This window comes from Lissotriton helveticus, chromosome 2_1 (genome assembly GCF_964261635.1).
Source record: "Lissotriton helveticus chromosome 2_1, aLisHel1.1, whole genome shotgun sequence".
In the NCBI taxonomy this organism is placed as follows: domain Eukaryota; kingdom Metazoa; phylum Chordata; class Amphibia; order Caudata; family Salamandridae; genus Lissotriton; species Lissotriton helveticus.
Genome location: NC_136059.1, coordinates 2,076,370,249 through 2,076,395,176, shown reverse-complemented (window position 1 = coordinate 2,076,395,176; position 24,928 = coordinate 2,076,370,249).

The following is a 24,928-nucleotide window of genomic DNA, read 5'->3' as shown; positions in this document are numbered from 1 at the left end:
GCCCACGTGCGACCCACGCCACGGGAGCCCCGGCCTCCTTTTGTGCGCCTCCTGGCATGTTTCCTGACAGCTGCAGCGTGCGTGCCGCCACGGGTGCTGGTTGTTGCAGTTCTCACCCCTCGCGCCTCCCGGCTCCGGCCTGGTGACCCTGCAGCAGGCTATGGTGTCTGTTGCAGGAATTCAAAATTCAAAAGAGAGCGGGAGCCCCGGACTTCTTTTGTGCGCCTCCTGGCGCGTTTCCTGCCAGCTGCGGTGTGCGCGGCACTACGGGTGCTGGTTGTTGCACTTCTCATCCCTTGCGTCTCCCGACTCCGGCCTGGTGACCCTGCAGCAGGGTATGGTGTCCGTTGCAGGAATTCAAAATTCAAAAGAGAGCTCAAAGAGTGTCACATAATATAAACAGCAAACACCAGACAGTAACCAATAGCGTACAAAGGGTCAGGTATTTAGAGGGAGGAGGGCATGAAATAGGGGGTGAGGAGAAAATGTTTTAGGTCTTTTTTAGAAGCAGGTGAGGAGTTGGTGGTGTGACTAGTAGGAAGGAAGGAGTTTCAGACTTCTGGTGCACACCAAGAGGGGCTGGATATACGTTATTGTGGCAAGCTGAGTTTCCAATAGTAGGGAATCCTAGCTGCCTAGCTGATGGATGCTGCCAGCACTATTCAGTTCTTTGCCAGATAAAGCGAGTGAGCAGAGTGGATCAGTTTGTGAACTAAGCAAGCAATTTATAGGCGAGTCTATCATCAATAGGAAGTCAATTTGATGCCTGTAAGACTGGGGTAATATGATCAAAGCATGGTGCTGCATGCAGGGAAGCTTTGGGCAAGATGAATTTTTAGAATACCAGGTACAACTGGTAATGTATTCTTGACAGAACCAGAATACTTAGTATGTTCTTGACGTCTTGTTGCTGTAGGAAAGGCTTAATCTCCATGATAGTTCTGAGCTGGTGATTTACATTTCTTGCAAACGATATGTGTGTGAAGATAACTCTGCGGTTCAGAATGAAGGCCAGATCTATGATTCAATGACATGAGGAGAGTAGCCAAGTATTATGAATGAAAACAGCCCTCGTTGAACTGGGGCAGAGATGTGGGTGATGTGACAAGTAAAACTCAGTTTTGTTGGGATTGAATTTGAGGTACTGAGCAGTCATATAGGACTGGTGGATGTTGAGTGCCAGAGGAGTAAGGAGATATCTCCATGAGAGGACAACTTCAGATATATGTGGGGGTCATCAGCATATTGACAGTAAAATATTCCAGATTCTTTAATGATGCTAACCATGGATTCCAGATACAAGCTTAGTAAAGCAGGAGCTAGAACAGAGCCTAGAGCCACACATTGCGATATGGAAACCTGGTTGCAACTAACAACTGGAAAATACCTGCGCAACACTTTTAAAAAAGGCCCTAGGAGAGGGTCCTAATACTCATAGACACCCCTCGGAGCAGACCAAGGCCATGACAGACAATCACATTAAGTTTATCAAAATATATAGTCGTTTTTTTTTTCTTTATCAAAATTATAAGTAACATTTCATCAGTTTATCAACAAGGGTTAGATACAAGACCAAGCCACATTTTAATAAAACATTAATAAATGGATCATGTCCCACACACCAAATTCACACATCACAATCATACTATCATACATTCCAAGACTCATCATTGCAACTCAAACATCACACCTGCACTGCACATCAACAGTCGCATCAGGGTAGACACAACAGCCACAGAATGGTTGGATGACAGGTTGGAAAAGGTCATCAGTGGGGTAGGAGTAGTTACAATCCAGCTGCCCCCGCATGAACAACGCCAACGTGCGTTTCGGTGTTTCGCCCCAGCCGGGGCTACACCTTCATCAGGACGGAGATGGACGAGAGGTATGGGACAATGCACTCGTAGTCAAAGTTGCGAAAAAAGCGGCAGTTTTTTCTAAAACAAGGAGCAGCTTTCGCCCAAAAGGATGGGACTTCCCAACAAGGCTCAGACCGATTCCAGGTGGGTCCTTCTCCACAGCATATGAGTACCTCCCTCTGAGAGGCCAAGGGAGGAAGCAGGGGATATCACTCCTCGCAAGGCTAATAGGGCGAAAACTGCTTCACATTCTCAAAGGGCCGGTCACCCGGATAGCAGATTTGTTGCCATAAAACCGGACATCACAGGCACCGATCAACACTTCTTGTCAGCTCAAGAATGGCCGACGTCCGAGGATAATGGCGTCACCTGGAAACTTGGTTGAACAGTGACCTGTCAATGTTGATGAGTTGTGAGTGATTGATTAGATAGTATGTGAACCAATAAAAAAATTATTCTACCTTCAGTGCTTGTACTTTCCTTTAAGGCGTGGATGAAGATGCCATGATTGGCAGTGTCAAATGCCACCGAGTGATTGACAGCCTGATTTAGATCTTTGCTGACGTGTTAATCTGCCACAACGGTGACGGATATCTTGTTTGCCGAAATAAAAATCCCATGATATTCTATGGGATTTATAATTCGGCAGATGGGATATCAGTCACCGTTGTGATGGAGTAACCTGTCCACCAAATCAGGCCCTGAGTAAGATTAAAGGACACAAGTCACCACTATCAAGGATCCTAAGAGCATCATCAGTAAATTGAAGAATGGCTGTCTGTACCACACCAGTACTGAAACTGGAATGGAAAACATCAAGAAGACAAATTATCTGAGTTCATTGCACATACAACTTTGCTGGCTTTTGACTGGGAATGGCAGACCAGAAACTGGGCAAAAGTTATTAAGCACTTGATGAAGAACAATCGTACTCCGTTTTTTGTGTGAAAGGTGTGAACCGTGTACTAAGGTGAGTAGGTGCTATTTGGTGCTTCCTTCTGAGTAATAGGAGAATCGATAAATCGGAATAGCGTTATCCCAGCAGTGGAAAACCTGCCCAAATGCACTAAAAAATGTGATTTCAATAAAGTTTGTTGACAATTTCTTGAGAGACTTTCTTGCTATGTTTTATTTCAAGATTCTTTCATTTCTGATCATTCGTACAATTTTTCAAACACAAATCATGTCAAGCCCCTGCTCAATGCATTTCGGGCCTAGCCCTTTATCATGGGTTGTTATTTCTGTAAACAAAAAAGGATATACACAGCGTTATAATAAACAGTAAGCATCTTGCTGTTTTTTACCACTGTTTCAAGTTGTCTTAATCAAACAAAACCTTATATCCCAAGGTGCACCTCGGCGGAAAGGCTGGTAATGGCGGTGTAGTCATAGTACAAAAGAAAACCAGGGAAATATGCCAGAGTGAGAGTAAAGTCGAAAACCTCAAGGTAAACCGTGATCAAATGGTTCACCAAATAATAAAAGATGTGGTGTAAAGGGATGTCACAGAGGTATCATGCACCCGACTAACTGTCACAAACACTGCTGTAACTTACAGGCATAACCGGAATGGTAGCGCGATGTGCTCCAAACATTAAAAATGTTGTGCAACCTGTGGATCGGTAAGCCACATTAGAAACCGTGACCACAGTTAACAATGCAGAAAGCATATAGTGCATTCAAACAAATGTAAAAGGAAACAAAACTCACGGGTTACAACTCCATGTGTTTACCGGTTACGATCTCAGGTTGAGCACGTCTTGTACTGAAACAACATCAAAACGTTAGGAATTAGTCATATATTCCAGTTCTCTCTGCGAGAAACCGCGGAGAGTTAAAAAGTGCCTCTTACCCCGAGTACGATAACGCGGGTCTCCTCAGGAATTTCCGTTCTGCATCCGTGAACTGAAGTGTTCTACACCATAAATTAACGAGAGGGGATGTCACATGACAGCGCGAGGTGGAATAGAAGAAATACTTTAGTCGGGAGGTTTTCGAGGGGGAAAAAGACCCCTCGAATGATGTTGTGTGGACTACCTGGTTGCTAAATGAAACCGAACGAGGAGCTTAAAACAGGGGTGCCCAAGAAGGTTAAAACACAGTGAAAAAACAGCTGCAAAACATATCAAAGGTACCTATATGTAAAGCTGTGAAAGAGAATAAAAAACTAAGTAAAAAAGTTATCACGAGGATAATTTCACAGTCAAAATTTCAACCAACTACATTAATACTTATTTGCAATGTCCCTCTTTTTTTAGTGGTGTTACAAAAAACTATTTAAATCCACTCGATCGTTAAGTCCTTTTGGATATACTGTATTTAAAAATGTAATCCAGAATATCTCTCTGCGTAGTAGGTGTTGCGTAGAAGAGTTGTGGCGCCGCGGCCAGGGCGACTGACTCCGGAATCTGGGGATCACGGTTCGATCCCCGGCACCGGCGGCAGATTAGCCCAGCACCATGTGACTCTGGGCAATAGCTTGCTTAATCTTCCCGACGGCCCCCAGCGCCTAGAGACCCTAACGGGTGATTGTGCCCTTTACAAATGTGGATATTATTATTATTATTATTATTATTGTCTCTTCCTGGGAGGATCTGGGTTTGCTCCAACCTAAAAACCGTAACTGGCTGGGTTTGTGGTTGTGGGTATTGCAGTGTCTGGCGAGTGGTGATTTCGAACTTCTGGTACATATATTGCTTTTGTGTTCGGTCAACCTGGTTATAATTTTTCGTTCAGTTTTTCCCACGTAGGCCAGGCCGCATGGGCATTTAATCATGTAGATCAAGTTGCTACTGTCACACATAGCTGTCACTCTTAATTTAATTTGAGTTCCTTGGTTTGGGTGTTGGAATTCTTTTCCTTTTATTATGGCGTTGCAATTCCCACAGTTATGGCATGGCAGTGTACCCTTATATGTAAGACATTTTTTATCCTCTTTCCGATGTAATAGTTCCTTAATGTTTTGGTGCATTGGTATGCAAACCTTGGTGGATTTGAAAATATTCTGTGAAAGTCATCTTCGAGAGTTAATAAAGGCCAATGTTTGAGGATGATCTTAATTTGTTGACTTTCAGTAGAGTATTTTGAGACAAAGACCATTCTGTTATCCTCTTTGGACTTAACTTGTGGTCTCAACAAGTTAGTACGCTTCAATTTCTGTACTTTAGATGCTGCTTCTTCTAGGATTTCATTTGGGTAGCCTCGCTCTCTGAATTTGGTTAAGGTATTGTGCATACCGTCATTGAAAGATTTTTGTGTAGACAAAATTCTTTTTAATCGTAATAGCTGATAGTACGGTAAATGTTTCTTTAGAGAATATTGATGAAAGCTTTTGAAATGTAGGAGATTGTTCCTATCAGTTACTTTGGTGTAAACTGTGGTTTCCAATTTCCCATCGACGTTGTGTATCATGACATCTAAAAATGTGATCTGTTCCTAATGTATAGTATGAGTGACACTGATCCTGTCATGTACCTGGTTCAGATTGACTGTAGCTTGAAGTAAAGCTTGTTCAGATTCCTTCCATAGAATGAATATGTCATCAATGTATCTCTTATATAAAATAATGATGGTTATGTTAGGATTGTTAGCCAATTGTTGTAGGGTTTGTTTTTCTTTTGTGGAGAGATTCGTATGTTTAGATTTGGGTTGTTTGTAAATTCGTTCTATGTCTTTTGTAATTATCTTTTCAATGGCATCAAATACCTTGTGGCTGGTGGGAGGTATAAACGGACTCTTATTCCGTAGTCCCATCAGAGTATCCTTTGATGATTCTTCAGAAATTTGGACTCGCTAATTGGTGGCGTGGAGATTAGGGGAGTTCCATTGGCACTGTGTGAAGTGGGCACCTACCTGGTTGGGATCAATTTGGGTGGGAAAAAGGGTTTAATACAACATTCCCTTGCACACGCCGACATTATATTTATTATGTATCATTGACAATAATATAAAAATACACTCTTGTTCCTCCATTGAAACAGTCACTTCAGTTTAATTTTCAGATCTTTAGCTAACTCGTGTTTCGTCAGGGCTCTAAACTCTTTGTATGGATCCTCAGTTCTGGTTGTATTTACTATTTTCGACCCAGAATGGGTTCTTGGACTCTAGCACTGTGAATTTTGGGGTCAAGAACCTTAGGGAGTCAAATGTAATGTTGGCATAAGGTATTACCACCAGGCTTATATATATTTGTAAATGATTGCGTAGTATTGAGCAGCGTGTGTGTAATAAATGTATTGTAATAAAAACACAGACTGGACAATTCTTTATTGAGTGTTATTACTGCGTGCCAGCGAATGCTGACTATTAGCCCGCACCACCGCCCTTGAATGAACCCTGGACCGTTCTGTTTCACTACCCTGAGAGAGTCAATTGCTACAATAGGGTGTTTGGTACCCAGTGGAGGGTGAATGTGGACCCATTACTTGTGCAGGCCACACAACTAGTGGCTTGTGTTCTTACAGCTGGTATTAGTTGACTATGCCACACAATATCCAGAAGCAATTCCACTAACCAGTATGATGATTTCCACAGTAGCTCAAGCCATTATATAATTTTTTTCAAGGGTAGGAGACTCAAACATTTTATTAAAGGATAAAGGAACCCCAGTCATTTAAAAACTCACGCCTCAAATTTGGGAGCTATTAGGCATTTGTCCAATACGTACATCAGTTTATCACTCCCAGACAGATGTGCTAGTGGAACATTATAATAAAACTATTATAACATTATTAGGAAAAAAACATTGAGGACTCAGGGAAGAAGGTACCACTGATATTGGTTGCCATCAGGTACCAACACCCTGGGTCAACTATGTTCTCTCCATTTGAGCTGGTGTTTGAGAGACATCCAAACATCCTCTTGGATATGGCAGTTGAGCGCTGGGAGTCAGAAAAAGATGAAGAACAAAACCTACTATAACGTGCAGCCAAGCCAACCTAAAACTAAGCCACTTTATGGGACGAGATAGAAATGTATTTAGGAAAGGCTTATGTAAAACAAAAGAGAATTAAGATGAATATACAAAAGTCAGAGAGTTTACACAAGGAGATCAAGTGCATGTCTTGCCGCCGAATTATTGGCTAAATGGCAGGGTTCTTATGAGGTGATTCAGAGGGTTATGCCTGTGACATATAGAAGGGCAGTCCGTCATAGATCAAGGGTGGGTCAGAATTATCATGTACACTTGCTGAAGAAATCAGAGGAACCTGAGATTAGGGCTTATTTAACGTCATTAGAGATACACTTTACTCCTGACGAAGAAGCTAGAGATTGGTGAGTAGCGCCTTGAGACCCTCTCGGGTGAGTAGCACGCTTTACAATACCCTGATTGATTGATTGATTGAGTGAGTACAGTTTGGAATCCAATTACAAAAAGAACAGGAGGAACAGATAGAACACCTCTTGAGAGAGTATCCTAGTTTTTTTTCTAAGAGACCAGAGAGGACAAATTTGATATCCCAAAATATATTAAGGGCTGAGAGCAAAAGCTTTAATCAACGTCCCCATAGAATCCCTGAGGCCAGAGGGAAGGCGGTTGAAGAAGAAATTGAAAAAATGTTTCACAATGATATCATCAAGCCATCTAGAATTGCATGGTGTTCCCCAGTGGTGTTGGTACCCAAGGATGATGGCAATATTCTCTTTTCTATAGATTTCAGAGAGATCAATAGTATCTAAAAATTTGTCACATATCCCATGCCTAAAATTAATGGGTTAATAGAAAAACTAGGAGAAGCTAATCCATGACAACTATTGACTTGGCAGAGGGGTTTGGCAGATTCTGCTCATGGAGGAGGCAAAGGAGAAAACAAGCTTTGCGACTCCTTAAGGACTCTACCAATATTAAGTGCTACCTTTTGAACTACATGGGTCCCCGGCCACATTTCAGAGACTTATGGACAAAATTGAACGGCCTCATCAAGAGTATGCTGCAGCGTACTTAGATGATATAGTGGTTTTTAGCCCTACTTGGGAGACAATTCTTGGTCATATACGAAACATTTTGAGGCATTACAAATTACAAGGTTGTAAGCCAATCCCCAAAAAATCAAATTGGCAGCCGGTGACATCAAGTATTTGGCTTGCAGTATAGGATGGGGATAAAACCCCAAGTGAACAAAATACAAGCAGACCCTCCCTTTTCCCACTACAAAGAAAGAAGTACGATATTTTCTGGGACCTATTGGATATTATAGAAGGTTCATTCTAAAATTTTTCCACAATTGAAAATAAATGTTTGGCGATCAAATGGGCAATGGAGACCTTTTTTGTTGTTAACTGATCATGGACCATTGGTTTGGCTTTCTCAGCGTACGGCTATGAATCCACATATTTTATGACGGTTTTAAGCATTGCAACCAGTTTCTTTTCAGACACAGCACTGAGCAGAGAAACGGCAAACAATCGTGGATTTCTTATCCCGGCATACCACACTCAAATGATCCAATCGGCCATTCCTGGAGAGGAGAGGGAGATATGTGACAGGGAACGAGAAAAGGACTCTGGGGTTTTAAAAATGGTTGCCCTGAATCATCCCAGGAAAGAGGTGGAAGGGGTCTAGATGTCAGAGCAGGGCCCTCGCAGGAGAAGGCAGAGACTTCCTATCTCCAAGAGAAAGAATGTCCAGGAAAAAACACATGGAAAAGGAGAGAGGTGAGGACGAGAAGACGACAAAGGAACTGCTGCTGGAGGACCCTGATCAGGAGTGTTCCTGAGGAGAATATGCTGGCATAGAAAGCAGCAGGATGCGGTGATTCAGGAGAGAGAGAGAAAGGAGCACGTGGAAAGAGGGGACAACCTGTCCACATAACAGCACACCCGGCAGCCTGAGTGAAAAAGGCGCTGTGGTCCAGTTTGGTCTGGTCCCAGAGAAGGACCCTGGTCTCAGGCATGTGTTGTGTTCTGGCTTGTGTCACTGGGTACTTGGTGGCATAGAGATCAGGGAAATTCTATGGGCACCATATGAAGTGGGCACCTACCTGGTCGGGATCAACTGGGGGAGGTAAAAAGGTTTTTGGTTCTCAGTAGGATTCGAGTGAATTTAAGCACAGGGTGAAATGGTGATGCTGACCACCAAGGGCAAAGTTGTCATTTCTAAGAGCAGTGTTTGTGTTTTTTTTCTGTCAGGGAACCGAGTTCTTCCTGTGTTGTTCGGCGCGGGCTGAAACTAAGAAGACCCAGTTGACCGGAGCCAATACTAATCTGCATCTTATTTTTCCCCTAATTTGAATGAGACAAAACCCGAAAGTGGGGAAACATTGTGAGTCTAATAATAAATTATTACTATAAAAGAATTCTCCTGTGTATGCCGTGATTGTAGACACCTGTGACAGTTCACTAGACTGAAAATCATCTGTCAGCCACTTGGAGACAACTACTTGTTTGTGAATCTATCAGTCACTCTACGGACCATATAACCTCTCAGTTCGTTTTGCCCAACAAGAATCACATTTTGTTGATTTCATCCTTCATTGGGGAAACCTTAATTGACCAAGAAGGATGTACATGAAAATGACAGATATATATCATGTTCACAAGCCAATAATGTAAAGCTCTGTTTCATCAACATGTAGCTATTCCATTCTACAGTTGTGGAACAGCAAAGGACATTTTTCCACTCCTCATACAGTAAGGTACATATAAATATGTACATACCTACTGTTAAGGTTGTGCACAGAAGACGTGATGAATCAGTGCTTGCATGTAACTGTTAAGAAGTACTTGTTTGAAGTAGCATTTATTTATTTGATTTAGCTCATCCAGGAGCCCTGATTTTCTTACAATCTGCATCATACTATCTACAATAAATACATATGTATATGTTCTACTTAAAATACAACCAGAGGGAGTAGTATTAAATGTATATTTTAATAATGTCAAACTGGTTATTGCATGCTAGTATTTAAAGAAACTGTTTATACGCCTATATTTCTTAACATGCTAATGTCGGTATTAAAGATACAGTATAAGAAATGTTATTAATGCAAAGGTTTATCTGCCTAGGACTTCATCCCTCTGGCTGATCTTGGGGAACAGGAGACATTCATTATAGTGTTTTTGTATGACCTACCTTATGGCACCTTTTCTGCTGTTGTTATAGAATTGCCATGTTGACAGTGCTTATCAGTCAGCAATAGTGTCCTTGAGAACTACTGGTTCCAATGAATATCTTCTGATATAAATGTGTGTTTATCCCTCTCCCATTACTAAGACACGATTATGGTTTCATCCTGGCCAGAGGCTCAGCAGCCCCACAATGTTTTACACCTCTTACCCACATGCTTAACAAGCATTGCAATGCAATAGGTCTCACAGTTACATGAGTTTGAGCTATTGGCATTGTAAATGACAATGCCTTTTATTTATGTTTTGGTTTTTAGAGCCTAAGTCTAAGGCATTGTCATTTACAATGCCAATAGGTTAAACTCTTGGTAATGCTAGACCTATTGCATTCCAAATGCTTGTTTTGTTTATGAAGTTTTATATAGTAAGAACTAGACCCGAAGGTATCGGAGCGCTTTATATGAGCATCAGTGGTGTTTCAACCAGACAGATTGATTTGCAAAATGGTAGCTGTGCACATAAAGTTGAAAAAAAAGTGAAAGTACAAATGTATTGGACTGTTGGAAAAAAGAAACGATAAATCGCTACTGGAGGCTTGTAGGTGCAGTCCTGCATGTCAGTCATATCTTTTGTGGTGGGTGCAGTCTGTGTGCTGAACTACAGTATGCGGGGTGGGGAGAAATAAATCGATGCTGCTTTAGATGCACTCTAGGTGTTGGAAACGGATGATACTACAAACTCTTTTTCGGGAAGAGTCGATGTCTGGTGAAGCAGCGTCACTGCAATGCTTTTGATTACATCTTGGCGCTCCTATGGAAGACTGGGAAGTACTACAAACTCCTGACCAGTGGCACAACTGTCTCTAAAACTATCACGCAGTGAACGACTATGCTGGTTCTCACAGCCAATCGCAAACCCACACTTTGACTCTGCGTATACTGACCCAATGAACAAAAAACTATTCTGTCCCTAGTTGTAGTTACACAGCCTCTCTACAGTGACCTTGTTTTGCCACAACCAATACATTGTTTCCTTATAGCCTTATAGCCCGCCGTAGAGGGCTATACCGGCTATTAAAGGCCCTCTCCAGCGTTAAAGGACCCGAGCCGAAGGCGAGGGCCTTTAACAAGGGAGAGGGACTTTAATAGCGGTATAGCCCATCTACGAAGGGCTATAAGGCTATTAGAACATTCTGTCACTAGAGGACAGAATGTTCTAACAAAAAAAACAAAGCCTTTTGGGAGCGTGAGGGGATTGGAATCCCCTCAGGGTCCCTGAAGCCTTTGTTTACAGCCAGAGCTGTGAACAAAGAAACATTGGAATGTTGGTGCTCCAGGCTTATACCAGCCATTATAAACCCAGAGCACTCCATTGTTTTCAATGGAGCTCCCAACATTCCAATGTTCTAATATACCTTACTGTGGCACCTCTACTTATGACGTCTGCTGCCGAGTAGTGGGGGCGGGTCAGGGGGTGTCATGTGAGTCCGGGGATGCAGCAGTGCTGGAAGGCACAGAGCACGTCCGATACAAAGAAAGTGAAAGTACTGTATGCCGAGCTGTTAAAAAGTACGAAATCAATGTTTGTAAGTTCTTTTTGGTGATGTGCGCATAAGAATACAAAAGTGCGGCCACCACTTTACATATTTAGCATGGTGTGCACGCTATCATTAAAGTGAAAGCAGGCCTGACCCGCTGTCAACAATTAAAAACAATAAACAAAAGAAAAGCACGTTCACCATTATCTCATCTGAGGCGGCTGCTTAAATAAAACCAGACCTAACAAAAAAAAGTACTGGCACAGATGACAGAACACGGTTGGGATGGATTGGATAGAGTAGAGAGGGTAGTGTACTGTTAGGGTGGGTGGGTTAGGAGCCAGGTGTCCAGAGGGAGGAAACGGGTTATGATTGGACGCAGCGGCAGAGCCTTGGGTGCAAGGAAGGTAAGAGGTTGGAACAGCAAAGCCGAGTGGGTGGAGGGAGTAAAGCGATTGAAACTATGGACGCAAAGCCTAGCGCATGTGTCTGTGTGTGTGTACAGGCATCAGAGCCTGGTATGCACAGATATACAGTGCAAGGCTACAGAGCAGACTGGTGAAGCCAATAAGACGTGTGGCGCAGGGGAAGCGGGAGCGGTGAGCGGGCACGGTGCTGTTTTTAAACAAGCCCGTCAGAGGCCCGTGAACTCCACTGCTTCCGTCTTTTTTCTGCTGCACAATAAACATTGACGAACGAGGAGCAAGGGGCGAGGCTGCGACTGAAAAAAGAATTTGCTGCCATGTGCTGCCTGTGTAGGCATGAAGGCACCGTGAAAACGTGCAGAGAAAAAACAATGAGTTAAGTAGCAAACAGTGAGCTAACTAACCTCTACAATACTGGCGTGGTCTGCGGCTCGCGCACTCCCTCGCAAAAGTGAGAGCGTGGGAGAGCGTGGGAACAGACGTGCGCGTTCACCGCCCATGTCTGCTAAAGCGCCCGTTCACACCCATTGTCTGCAATGGGTTTTTAAGCTCGTGCACATCTACTGTCCCACTTCGCAGCCTACACAGCGACAATAAGACTCGCTTCGCGAGCAGCACTATGCGCTGCATCGCGAGGCGAGACCTAAAAAGAGGAAACTTTAATTTTCATCACCCTGTCGCTCCACAATCTAAGAGCCAGTGTGAGGAGGATAGTTATCGAGAAAAAAGGGGAGAGGGCCAAGCAAAACAAAAATTAAAGAAATTGTTTGCTCTTCTTTTAATATTAATGCTCAATCCATATTTATAATTTGATCTTTTCATTGTTATTTATCCAAAAACATGTTTTGCTCCTTGAAATAATGAAGCTGCACATAGTATTTACCCTCCTTTATTTAGCACAGTGGTCTGGATATTCACATTCACAGTTGATTTTCCATACATTCATTCATTTATCTCTTTCCCCCCATTTTTAGACATATAAACATACAGAATGTTTGTGTCTATATTTTACTGCATAAACTGACAAACGAAAGCCTTATTAATGTGTACAAAAAGCATATATAGCAAGATTTGAGCAAGAGACAACTAAGACGATCCCGTTTTTACAAGCTTTTGAGAGAGCGCAAACTGACCTAAATGTATGAGTACATCACACCTACCTGCAGTAAGCACAAATCATGAGGAGAAATGCCATGAGTGCTAATAGTATATGTAATTATATTCTGAATGTATAGCTAATATAGAGATTTAAGTAGAAGTGGAACTAATACAGAAATGTGTGACACTATATGATTTTAGTAGATGTGATTATTTCTGAATCCATGTCGTGTAGCTGTTAAAATGTTAGATGGTATGTGGTTAAACGCAGAATGTGGTAGGCCTCAGGGCCAGAGCTAAAAGGGAAGGTGTTTCTTTTCACGACATGGATTGTATTAATGTTTTGGTCATTGCATTAAATGGGCCATGATTTTTAGAGATGTTTACTGAATAATAGAATAAGAGTATTAACATGCTTTAATTACTGAAGAAGTTGAATGCTATAATCATGATGAGAAATATTGTAGGCCTGAAATGTTTTAACATTGATTTACACGTACATGTCTGGGCCAAGAAATGTTGCAAGCCTTTTTGGAAGTCTATGAGAGTTGGGTTCTTGGCTGCAGATGTCTGTCTGCAAGGAAAGGGGGGATCCAATTATAAATGAATGAATAGAGGTCTGTTCAGTAGACGGCCCAGACATGGAGGAGGGTTCTGGAATGTTTAAGGGGTATCAGCGGGCCGGAGAAGAGTCTGAGAAGCAAGGTCAACTCTAACGTATGAGGCCCAATACAAAGCATCATGGAAAAAGCCAGAAGCTACACCACGTGAGGGGCGTCTCGCAAGGGGCGTCTCAAATGTTGTTGACTGTTTTGTATTAGGGACAGCACCCCTGGGTGGAGTTAGAGCAGATACCTGAGGACCCTTTAGAGAGCGGATGGGTAGGCAGAGAGGGGTCATGACTGGAGAACTATAGGTTTTCACCAAGAGACTTAGAGTGAGTGACTTCCCTTGGGGGTCATTCACTGCTGACACCTTTGTTAGGTTGGGACTTGGTTAAGTAGGGATACCATCTAGAGCAGGGTAGGGACAGCCTAACCTGTGCGTTTTCCTCCAACCTAAATGAAGGAGAGATATGCGTCAATGCTGATAGCTTTATTATTCTTAGAACTTGTGTTAGTGATTTCCGTTGCTCGTCTGAGGGCTTTCCGAGAGCACATGTATGTAATTGGACCTGTGTATCTCGTGAATCTCATTCTGAGATGCCTGTATTTGCAACTTATCATATCTTTACAATAAACTTTTGAAAGCTAGAAGTTGTTTGTGATCTTTGGGAGCAGAGTCCTTTATTGGGTGAACTGGTTTGGTAACAGGGGCACTTTCTTCCTCCAAGACAGGCAACAAAGGTTCAGTCGACCAGATCGAGGTTTGGATCAATAGTGATGAGGTATCGATCAAAATCTCGCCCTTTCAGTTGGTAGCTATAGAGGATGGTTGCCTTCTTGAGGACGGTGACCTAGGCCAGGTTAGCTTACCCCAAGGCCCCTAGAGATCGAGGATCGGAAGAACCGCCCGCTGAAGAAGATCCGGATGACGTGAGACAGAAAAAGCAGCAGTATCGGTCGAGAGTGAGTATAAAGGGTTATGCGTGTTAGATTGCGGTGTTTTGTATTGTATCTATGTTGTAATGTCTGGCGGAGTTGAATGTCTGTAGAGTGACTGTGGAACAGGTTGTGAGCGCGCGCAACCGGTGGAAATCTTAAGTTCAAGGAGAGCTTAAGTGGTTCGGGTGTATCGGACACCCAGAGTAATTGTCAACTAGTGTGAAGGGGGTCATGAGGTACCATTGATCACCCGAAAGACCGAGATAGGGGGACCGTAAGAGTGAGTGCGTGAGTAACGGACGCTGGTCGGAAGTTACTGTGTGTGTAAGCAACCTATCAGAGAGACGACATTTCGTCAGTTGTGTTGACAATTACATATAGACTGTGGACGTACAGTCGAGAGAAGTGACCGCTTGGTCGGAAGTAGTCATTTTTCGGTGTATGAATGGGACGCATGCATAACCGGGAGACGAGTTGAGAAAGGAGGGGTGCTGCTGCGAAGCGGGGAAAAGTGACGTCAGAAAGTGTCGCGACGTGATTGGCCGACCGGAGAAAGACCGCGCTGTGATAGGCCAGCTAGCAAAGACGTCAGACAGGGTCGCGACGTGATTGGCCGACCGGAGAAAGACCGCGCTGTGATAGGCCAGCTAGCAAAGACGTCAGACAGGGTCGCGACGTGATTGGCCGACCGGAGAAAGACCGCGCTGCGATAGGCCAAGTTAGCAAAGCCGCGACAGGATTGGTGGATTGTCATCAGGAAGTAAACAGAGTAGCGAGGCTGGATATTGTGCGCATAATTATGAAGTGTTTTAAATGGCTGAGAGCGGTGTTTAAAAAAGAGAAGCGGGGATCGTATGAAGGGGAAGAAGCCCCGCCGGAGGGTACGCCAGCTCGTTACATGGCAGTGAATGTTGGGTTGCATACGATCCTTTGGATTTCAGAGTGGAGTAAGATTACGGAAGGAAATGAGGAACTGACGTTCCCGAAGTACGGGACGTTCAGATTAGAGGTGTTACATCGATTAAAATCAGTCATGACCTCAATGAGACCCTTGCCTAGACCGACCCAGTTTGAAGCTCTTGATGCATGGATTAGGGCAGCGCATGAAAAGAATATGAACAGACGACAAGAAAGGGTGAAACGATCGGTAAGGGCAGTGCAGGATGCCAGGTGGGATGCGGATGCTAAAAGATGGAGAGTGCATAACATGGAAGTAAATAAACTGTACCCAGTGTTAGAGGTGCCCGTAAATAAAAGTCCCCTGGAAGAAGATGATGAGAGCGAAACAGAGGATAGCCTGATAAACAGATTATTGACAGACAGGCCACCCCCGTATAATAGGGCAGGGGGAGAGGTCGAGCATAGTGAAAGAGAAAAGGGGGGCAATGCAGGAGAGCATGGACCGCTTCCCAGTTCAGAGTGGGATCCTGAGGCAAAGAAAGAGCTGTCCCAGCCTAGTCAGGTGCAACAGGTAGTCGGGAGGTTTGTGGTACAAAGAGCGCCGGAAACGGAGAGCGCCACATCCTACGCATTACCAGATGCACTACAGGTACCTGTTACCATAGGTCCTATAATATCGATATATGACCAAGAGAGAGCAAGAGGGGAAGAACGGGTACGGAAAGACAGAGAAAGAGCAGGGACGGCAATACGATTAATTCCCCAAGTCAGATGCCGATACCCAGAGAGTGGAGCACCCCGATGCACACAGCAGGGGACCCAGGAGGGGATCCCGGGGGCCCTAGATGGCCAGTGGATCTGAGGGGATCTGGACGAAAATCCTTTCAAGAGCTAAATGAGTACATGAAGCAGTGGGATGAGGCAGTGGAGGCTCAAAAGAGCATCATAGCTGCGGAAGTTGAAAGGGAAAGCCAGGACAGCCGAGCTCGGACTCACTGCGGGGCTGGGGAGAGTAGCCCGGAGTGGGACTGTAGAGAGAGAGATAGTAGGGGAGTCACCCATTGGGCCCGGAGAGGAGATAGAACAGACCTGGAAAACGGGGGCCCCGGGAGTGGAGGGGTGGCGCGCCCAATACTCAGTGAAGGGGAGAGGAGAGCGCAAGAGTACAGAAACAGCTTTAAGTGTCCACACTGTGTGCCCGGCACCAGAGAACAGAATGGGAGTTGTGAGAGGTCGCACCATAGTCCCTGTGATGACGGAAATGAGCGCAGCCCAGGGAATATGGGGAACCAGGAAGGAGCGTATCGGATACTGAGCGATACTAGGCAAAGGGAGAGTAGCGACCAGAGGGAAAATAACAGAGAGGCGCACGGTGAAAGGAGAGAAGAAGAAGAGAGTGGGCAGAGAAAGAGTGGGGGTAACAGGCCCGTGTTCCATCACCTTCCAAGATCGGATGGCCGAGCATGGGACCTGGAGAGATGGGAGCAAGGGAGGGCACCCATTAACTCTCCCGAGCCCAAACGTAGAGCTCGAAGTTGGGATGGTAGGGAGACCAGTGAGCCCCCTTCGAAAGACATATTGCGAGTTGAGATAAAAGCCAAGAGACTCGATGTCGCCAGTTTAAGGTCAGACCTGGATGACATGGTAGATGGTACCCTGCCTTTAGAAAGAATGGAAATGTATGAACAGGATGAAATACTGTATATGGCAAAGGACATTACTCGAAAAGCGAGAGCAGTCCATGAGAAGTTAGTCGAACTAGCAGGCAAATATATGGTGGACTTGTCAAGAACCAAAGCATTACAGGGTAACCACAGGCTACATTATACAGATCGAGACCTAGATGAGAGGAGAACGATTGGGCTGAAAACGCACATAAGGGAACTGATCGCTGGAATAAGGACATGGAGGGCACTAGATAAGTGGGAAGAGAGGTGGTCCAAGAAAGGGACCGGCAGGAGAAGCACGCTTGGTATGACACCAGGAGGACAGCAGGGAATAGAAGCTTACCCTTTGCGTGAAGTTGCAAATGGGAACTATGTACATGTCCCTTGGAGTAGGGGAGATTTAGCTGCTTTTACCACCTCCTTCCCCAAATTGCGGGAAAACCCAGTGGAGTGGTACAAGCAAGTGGAGAGATTTGTAAAAATCTCAAAGGTCCTATGGATAGATCTGAACACGCTGTTTGACATTGTAGTACCAGGCGATCTGTGGACAGCATGCAAGGTTAGCGCTGAGTGGCCCACAACGGAGCCAGAGAGAGATGCTAAGACTAATGGGCCGTCCGAGATTGTGATGGCAAAATTCGAGAGAGTGATGACTTGGCTGAAAGAGAAAGTGCCAATGCAAGACATAGATTGGGTCAGAATAGACCGAACAAGACAGGAACCCAAAGAGACAGTCCACGAATATTACGAGAGATTGCTGAAGGCGTTTAAACAATATAGCGGCTTGGATGTAATGGATCCAAAAGACATAGGGCAATTTGTGTCCAAGTTCGTCCTGGGACTGAGACCGGATATTAGTTTAATGATTCAGCAACACTCAATTTGTTGGCAAAGTAAACCCCTAGACGAAATACTGAGATATGCCAGGTACTGCTGTGATGAGATAGACTCCAAGGCTAAGAAACTAAAAGAAAAGTTGATGGTGGTACAGATGCAGGCAGCAGGGAAGGGGGGACAACAGCAACAGCAGCAAGGAACAGGTACAGGAGGAAAGAAGCAGTACAGTCAGAACAAGGGCAATGAGGAGAGTTCCACCTTTAGACCCAGAATAGATATAGTTGCCTTGAAGAAAACGACTAGGTGCCACCAGTGTAACGAGGTGGGGCATTGGAAACGCGAGTGTCCCTACAATGTAGAGATAGGAGAACAAGAGATAGAGGAGGAAGAGGTCCAGAGCGCGCCTACAAGAGGGGTGACGCCATACCAAGGAAAGGTGCTCAAAGGGGGGGGGGCTCCTCCCCGAGCCCAGTTCCCGCAACCTCCTCGAGTAGGGACTATGGGTAAGACCTATAGACAAATGCCCCTGTTTGTAGAAGGGGAAGAGTGCTATTATGTGGACCCATTAACCGGACAGAGAGTGGAAAGAGAAGACTGCACCCTCGGGGCAGCCTTGGAGGTGGACCAGAGGGGACCCTATGTGGAAGCAGAAGTAGCAGGGTGCCCTACGACATTTCTGGTGGACACAGGAGCCACTAGATCCACGATCAGATCAGCTGCAGTTCCAGACCTGCCCATGTCTGGAGAGACCATACAAGTGGTAGGGGTCGCAAACAGGAGAATAACCAGCCAATTGACAGAACCGGTACAGGTGAAAATAGGGAAGTACAGCGATGAGCACCAGTTTGTGGTTTGCGATTCAAGTCCTGTGTGTCTGCTAGGGAGAGACCTGTTGTGTAAATTGAATTGTACTATATACTGTACACCTCAGGGAGTGGAGGTATTGACCAATGATGATGACGCAGATTTCAAAGTTGCAAACTCAAGAATATGCGTGGAGCTGTACCCTACTTTGACAGTAGATGAGCTCCCCTGGGACTTGAGAGAGACAGTGGCACCAGAAGTATGGGATTTCACTGGGGAAGAGATTGGATTGGTCAAAGGGGTGGACCCAGTGAAAATTGTAGTGAAACCGCATGCTGAGTTCCCAAGAACACCCCAATATAAATTGACTCCAGAAACGATTGCAGGCATAAAACCCGTGATCGAGTCCATGATTAAACAGGGAATACTGAAAGAAATCGTGGGTAGTCCATGCAACTCCCCGATTATGGGTCTGCAGAAACCAAATGGGAAATTTCGGATAGTGCAGGACCTTCGAAAGATTAATAACATAGTCGTTTCGTGTTGTCCAGTGGTACCGAATCCATCAGTGATACTGTTTCAGATTCCATTCCAAGCTGAGTGGTTCACTGTGATCGATCTTTGTCAGGCTTTCTTTTCGATCCCTCTGGACGAAGAAAGCCATTTTCTTTTCGCATTTAAGCTGGAAAATCGCGTCCTAACATGGTGTCGTATCCCTCAGGGGTATACAGAGAGCCCATCGATCTTTAACCAGCTTTTGAAGAAAAATCTTGAAAGTCTAGTGCTGCCCCAGAAGTCAGTTCTGGTCCAGTACATAGACGACCTCCTTGTGGCGTCAGAAACAGAAGAAGCTTGCAGGGAGGACTCCATTGCTTTGTTAAATCACCTAGCTGCCAATGGGCACAAGGTGTCCCCGGGAAAATTGCAGTACTGCCTGACAGAAGTGCAGTACTTGGGACACAGAATAGAGAAAGGCAAACGAAAGGTGTCACCAGACAGGATAGAGGCGATCATGAAAATGAATGCGCCTAAGACACAGAGAGAGGTCAGGATGTTCCTAGGGATGGTGGGTTATTGCCGACAGTGGATCGTGAACTTTTCACTGAAAGCAAAGCCCTTGCAAAAACTGACGCACAAGGAGGTGAGCGACCCGGTACCATGGGACAAAGACTGTTTGATGGCGTTCCTACAGCTGCGAGAGGACCTGTGTCGTTCTCCGGCATTGGGAATGCCTGATTACAATAAACCATTTTTTCTTTACTGTTGTGAGAGAGAAGGTTGCGCGTTGTCTGTGTTAGTCCAAATCCATGGGAATGCCCGTAGACCAGTTGCTTATTTCTCGGCTACTTTAGACCCAGTAGCCGCAGCGTTGCCCGGATGTCTCAAATCCGTCGCTGCAACGGGTGTCAGCATTGAGAGATGTGAAAATATCGTCATGGGGCACCCGTTAGAGGTGTGCGTGCCCCATTCTGTTGAACTGTTGATGACCAGGACCAAAACACAGCATCTGACCAACAGCAGGCTCACGCGCTATGAGCAAGTTATTCTTGCTGCAGAGAATGTGACCCTCAAGAGATGCTCTGTTTTGAACCCTGCCACCTTGATGCCACTCCCAAATGATATCGAGGATGATGATGAATGTACAGACCATGACTGCCTTGATGTGACTGAACTATGCACCAAACCCAGACCCGACATCGTAGATGAGCCACTGACCGACCCAGACGAAATTTTCTTTGTCGATGGCTCATGTGTAAGAGACGAAGTTGGGCAGTTGAGAGCAGCTTATGCTGTTTGTACAATTACTGGAGTTGTGGAAGCTGGGTGCCTGGAAGGAGTACACTCCGCTCAGGTAGCCGAGATTGTTGCCTTGACACGTGCTTGCTTGGCAAGCAATCAAATTCGAGTCACCATATACACCGACAGCCAATATGGTTATGGGGTAGTTCATGATTACGGGCAGTTATGGTCTCAAAGAGGGTTCATGACCTCTTCAGGCTCTCCCATTCGCAATGGAGAGTTTGTGCGCCTGTTGTTAGAGGCGTTGCAATGCCCAGCAGGTATCGCAGTTGTAAAGTGCACCGCACATACCAGAAATGAGGACTTCGTTTCGAAAGGCAATAGATATGCTGATGAAGTTGCGCGGTATTGCGCGGAACAAGGGTACTCTTTCACAGAGGTGGAAGTGGGTGGAATAAATGTAAGGACTGAATTAGCCATGATACTGGAAACTGTTGATACTTGGGATGAACTGTCAAACATGCAAGAAAATGCTCCTGATTCTGAAAAAGAAACATGGGAAAAGGCAGGATGTGTAATGGGTGAGTCCCATTTTTGGGTCTCAGCAGACGGCAGAGCAGTGTTGCCCAATGAGATGGTGAGTCCAATGGCTAGACTCATACATGGTCCCGTACACTTAGGGAGAGATGCTATGCTGAGAGTGTTTAGACAAACTTGGTACAATCCTAAGTTTAGAATAGCAGCAGAAGCAGTGTGCCAGCGTTGTGTGACCTGCCAGCAGCTGAACGTAGGAAAAAGAACACCAGTTGCACTAAGTCACATAGGAAGGTCTGGAGGTCCATTCAATCGAATGCAGATAGATTTCATTGAAATGCCAAGGTGCAACCGCCTCCGCTATGTCCTGGTGGTTGTTTGTGTGTTCTCCAGATGGGTTGAGGCATACCCTACACGTAGGTGCGACACCCTCACAGTGGCCAAGTTACTGCTTAGGGAACTCATTCCGCGCTTCGGGGTGCCGGCCTTTTTGGAATCAGATAGGGGAACACATTTTAACAGCGAGCTTGTGAAAATGATTTGTGCAGCTCTGAATATCGATCAGAAGTTGCATTGCAGTTACCGACCAGAAGCCTCAGGAATTGTGGAGCAGATCAATGGCACGATCAAGGCCAGAATAGCCAAAGTTTGTTCCTCAACGACCCTGAGTTGGCCTGACGCCCTGCCATTGGTTCTCATGAGCCTTCGTAGTACCCCAGACAGAAGAACGGGGTTATCACCACATGAGGTGTTAATGGGGAGAGCAATGAGGCTGCCATCTGTCCCAACTACTGCACTGTTAAATATCACAGATGATATGATCCTGGACTATTGTAAGGGGCTGTCTGACGCCATTCGTTCTGTGTCCCTTCAGGTGCAGGCTGCCGAGGTTCCATCGTGCCAGGGCCCGTGCCATGACCTGTACCCTGGGGACTGGGTCCTGGTGAAAAAACATGTGAGAAGAAGCTGCTTGGATATTCGTTGGCGTGGGCCCTTCCAGATCATCCTGATCACGAACACAGCTGTGAAGGTGGGAGGCCTGCCCAATTGGATCCACGCGTCACATACGCGAAGGGTTCCAGCACCTCGGGAAGAAACAGCTCCTCTCTCGGATAGACGTCCAGAAGAGGACCGAGAAGCCATAGAGGGGGCTAGCCAAGCTGTAGAGGTGCCAGCGGAAGCAGGGAACGAGTCTGACCAAGCTGAGGACGGTCAGTACAACAGCGAAACGGAAGACGCTACAGAAGGAGAAAGTAGCTGGGAGTACGAGTCAGACACTGACAGGTCTGACAGAGAGCGAGAACGAACAAGAAGGAGAAGGAGTAGAAGGGCACATGGAGAAGCTGATTGGCCGCAAAGAAGGAGCTCTAGCCTGAGGTCAACTCCAGAGGTAACCCTTCCTCCGATATCAGAAGACTCAGACCCGGAAGAAGGTGCTCAGGGCGCTGAAGCACCGGACCGAAGAAGGTCAAGAAGAGTGCGTGTGCCTAACAGAAGATACTCCACACCTGAGTGGACATATCTGGCGACAAATGTCTGTGAAACCGGAGACAGGGAGGATCCGAGCGGTGGTGGTGTCCAGTTCTGAGCCCATTGTCACCGTGGAAATACGACTGTTGGTACCCGGAGTCGAACAAGAAGGGTCACTAACATTCATGCTCCCCAGACCTCCCCGCCTCAGCAAGTTAAAACACATGTTTCTCTCAGAATTGCAATTCCCCGACTTTGGTACAACGATAACAGCACATGAAGAGCACAATCTTCGTTTGGAAATACTGAACTTTGCTATCGAAGCTGCAGGCACAGGCTTGATAGTAGACTGTTAAAGGACTTTGTAAATAAAGTGAACAGAAAAAAGAAGATTACCTAGCGCCCAGGAAGCAGAGAATTTTAGGGAACTTCCCTTGAGTTGATGGAGAAGGGCTAGGGTTGTCTTTATTGAACTGTTAAAGGACTTTTGCGAAGAAGGTTGTCAGCTTCCAGTTGTGTGGATTCTAAAGACAAAAGGATTAAAAGGAGACTGTAAAGGAACGAGAGGAAAAGAACTTTTTGCTAAGATAAGAGAGAGCCATATTGTCTGACGAAATGGAGGCCGGCACCCAGAACCGCAGAGCTAAATGTATAATAGGTACACTAATAGTAGGAGTGATAATATTAATAGCTTTAGTGGTAACAATTTCTTATGTACAGGGACATGAGGAAGAGGCAAAGGTAACTGATGTGAATTCTGTAGAAACGCTTACACCTACTGTTGCTGGTGAGAAAAGGGAAAACACTCAAGAGAAAGCGTTACTAGCTGCAGAAGCCCGCAGGTTACACGTAGATGAGTCCCAAGGAGACTTTAGGTCAAATGCTTATGCTAAACTCTTATATGAATACGTGGATGCCATGGAGGTTAAGGATTGTTACGTCTGCATGCAGTTGCCGGCGTCTGTAGATGAAGGCATTAGATACCATCACCTCCCGCTGACATATGGCATTACATGTAGCTTATTGCTTAGTATATTTTATGAGAGAGATAGTTTTGAATACTATTTCTCCAATTATGATTCAGTGTTGCCAGAAGTCCCAAATTATAAGCAGATGAACAAATGGGATTACTGGAAGAGTGAAGACAGATTGGCCAAGTTCTTCATTCCTTGGATTACCTTAGATACTTCACATGCCCGTAGAAATAACCTGACATGCAAGGTGTCAGAAGTCGAGAAGAAGTTCATAGGGCAGGTGGATGATCGTTACAGGAGACAAAAGATTTTGAAAAAATCAGGACAATGGAAAACAGATTGGACCGAGGAAGAGAAGGCACACAAGAGAAAGGGTAGTAGTGGTCCAATAGCTTTAGATAAGACGCAGAGAGGAAAGCTATGTCTTCACCGAGCCAAAACGTATTATGAAAATGTATACGTGGGAGAAGTCGACTGTGAACATGCTTTCAATATAGAGTACTATACTAAGGATTTCCTGAAGGGAATGCAAGTGATTCCAAATGTGTATTTTGTATGTGGAAGAAATGCCTACGTGAGACTACCTGACAACTGGTATGGATCATGTTACTTAGCAATTGTCTTCCCCAAAATATATCATGCACAAGACTTAGTGATCATTGAGGGCAAGACATCTTCGAGGGGAAGGAGGGATGTAGGCGATGCAGAAATGGTTGGAGATGTCTTTGGAGCTATGTTCCCTCTTTTGGGTCTAATCCTTAATGATGTTAAAATTAGACGGCTGGCAACAGTCGTCGACAGGTTGTCTGCCAGCACTGCTCAGTCCTTAATGCTGGTAGAAGGAGAGATGCAATCGATAAGGGCTATGGTTCTTCAGAACCGTCTTGCGTTAGATGTCCTACTAGCAAAAGAGGGCGGAGTCTGTAAGGCTTTGAAGGTCCAGGAATGCTGCACTTACATTCCAGACAATTCAAAACCCCTTGAGAAGGTTATTAGGAACATAACTGATATTCACAAGGAGATCGAAGATTTGAGTAGAGAAAATGTCTGGGAAAAGGTGGGCCACGGAATGAGTGCAGTTGGAGGGTGGATTTCCACCTTAGGCAAAAGCTTTGTGTGGTATATACTAAAACCTGTCATCATAATATTGATCTGTGGGATCATATTGTGGGGATTGGTGAGGGTATTCAAATGGTACAGAGCAAGAAGGTCAGAAAGGGCCCAAAGAGAGCAGCTGCAGAGATTGGCTGCCATACAAGATAATCAGTACAGGAGTCTGAGGGCTCTGGAAGCGCAGAGACAAGTTATGCTACCAATAACTGCAGTTTAAATGTTAGTGATGACCCCGAGAGGTCATCAAAGGGGGGAACTGAGAGAGCGCAAACTGACCTAAATGTATGAGTACATCACACCTACCTGCAGTAAGCACAAATCATGAGGAGAAATGCCATGAGTGCTAATAGTATCTGTAATTA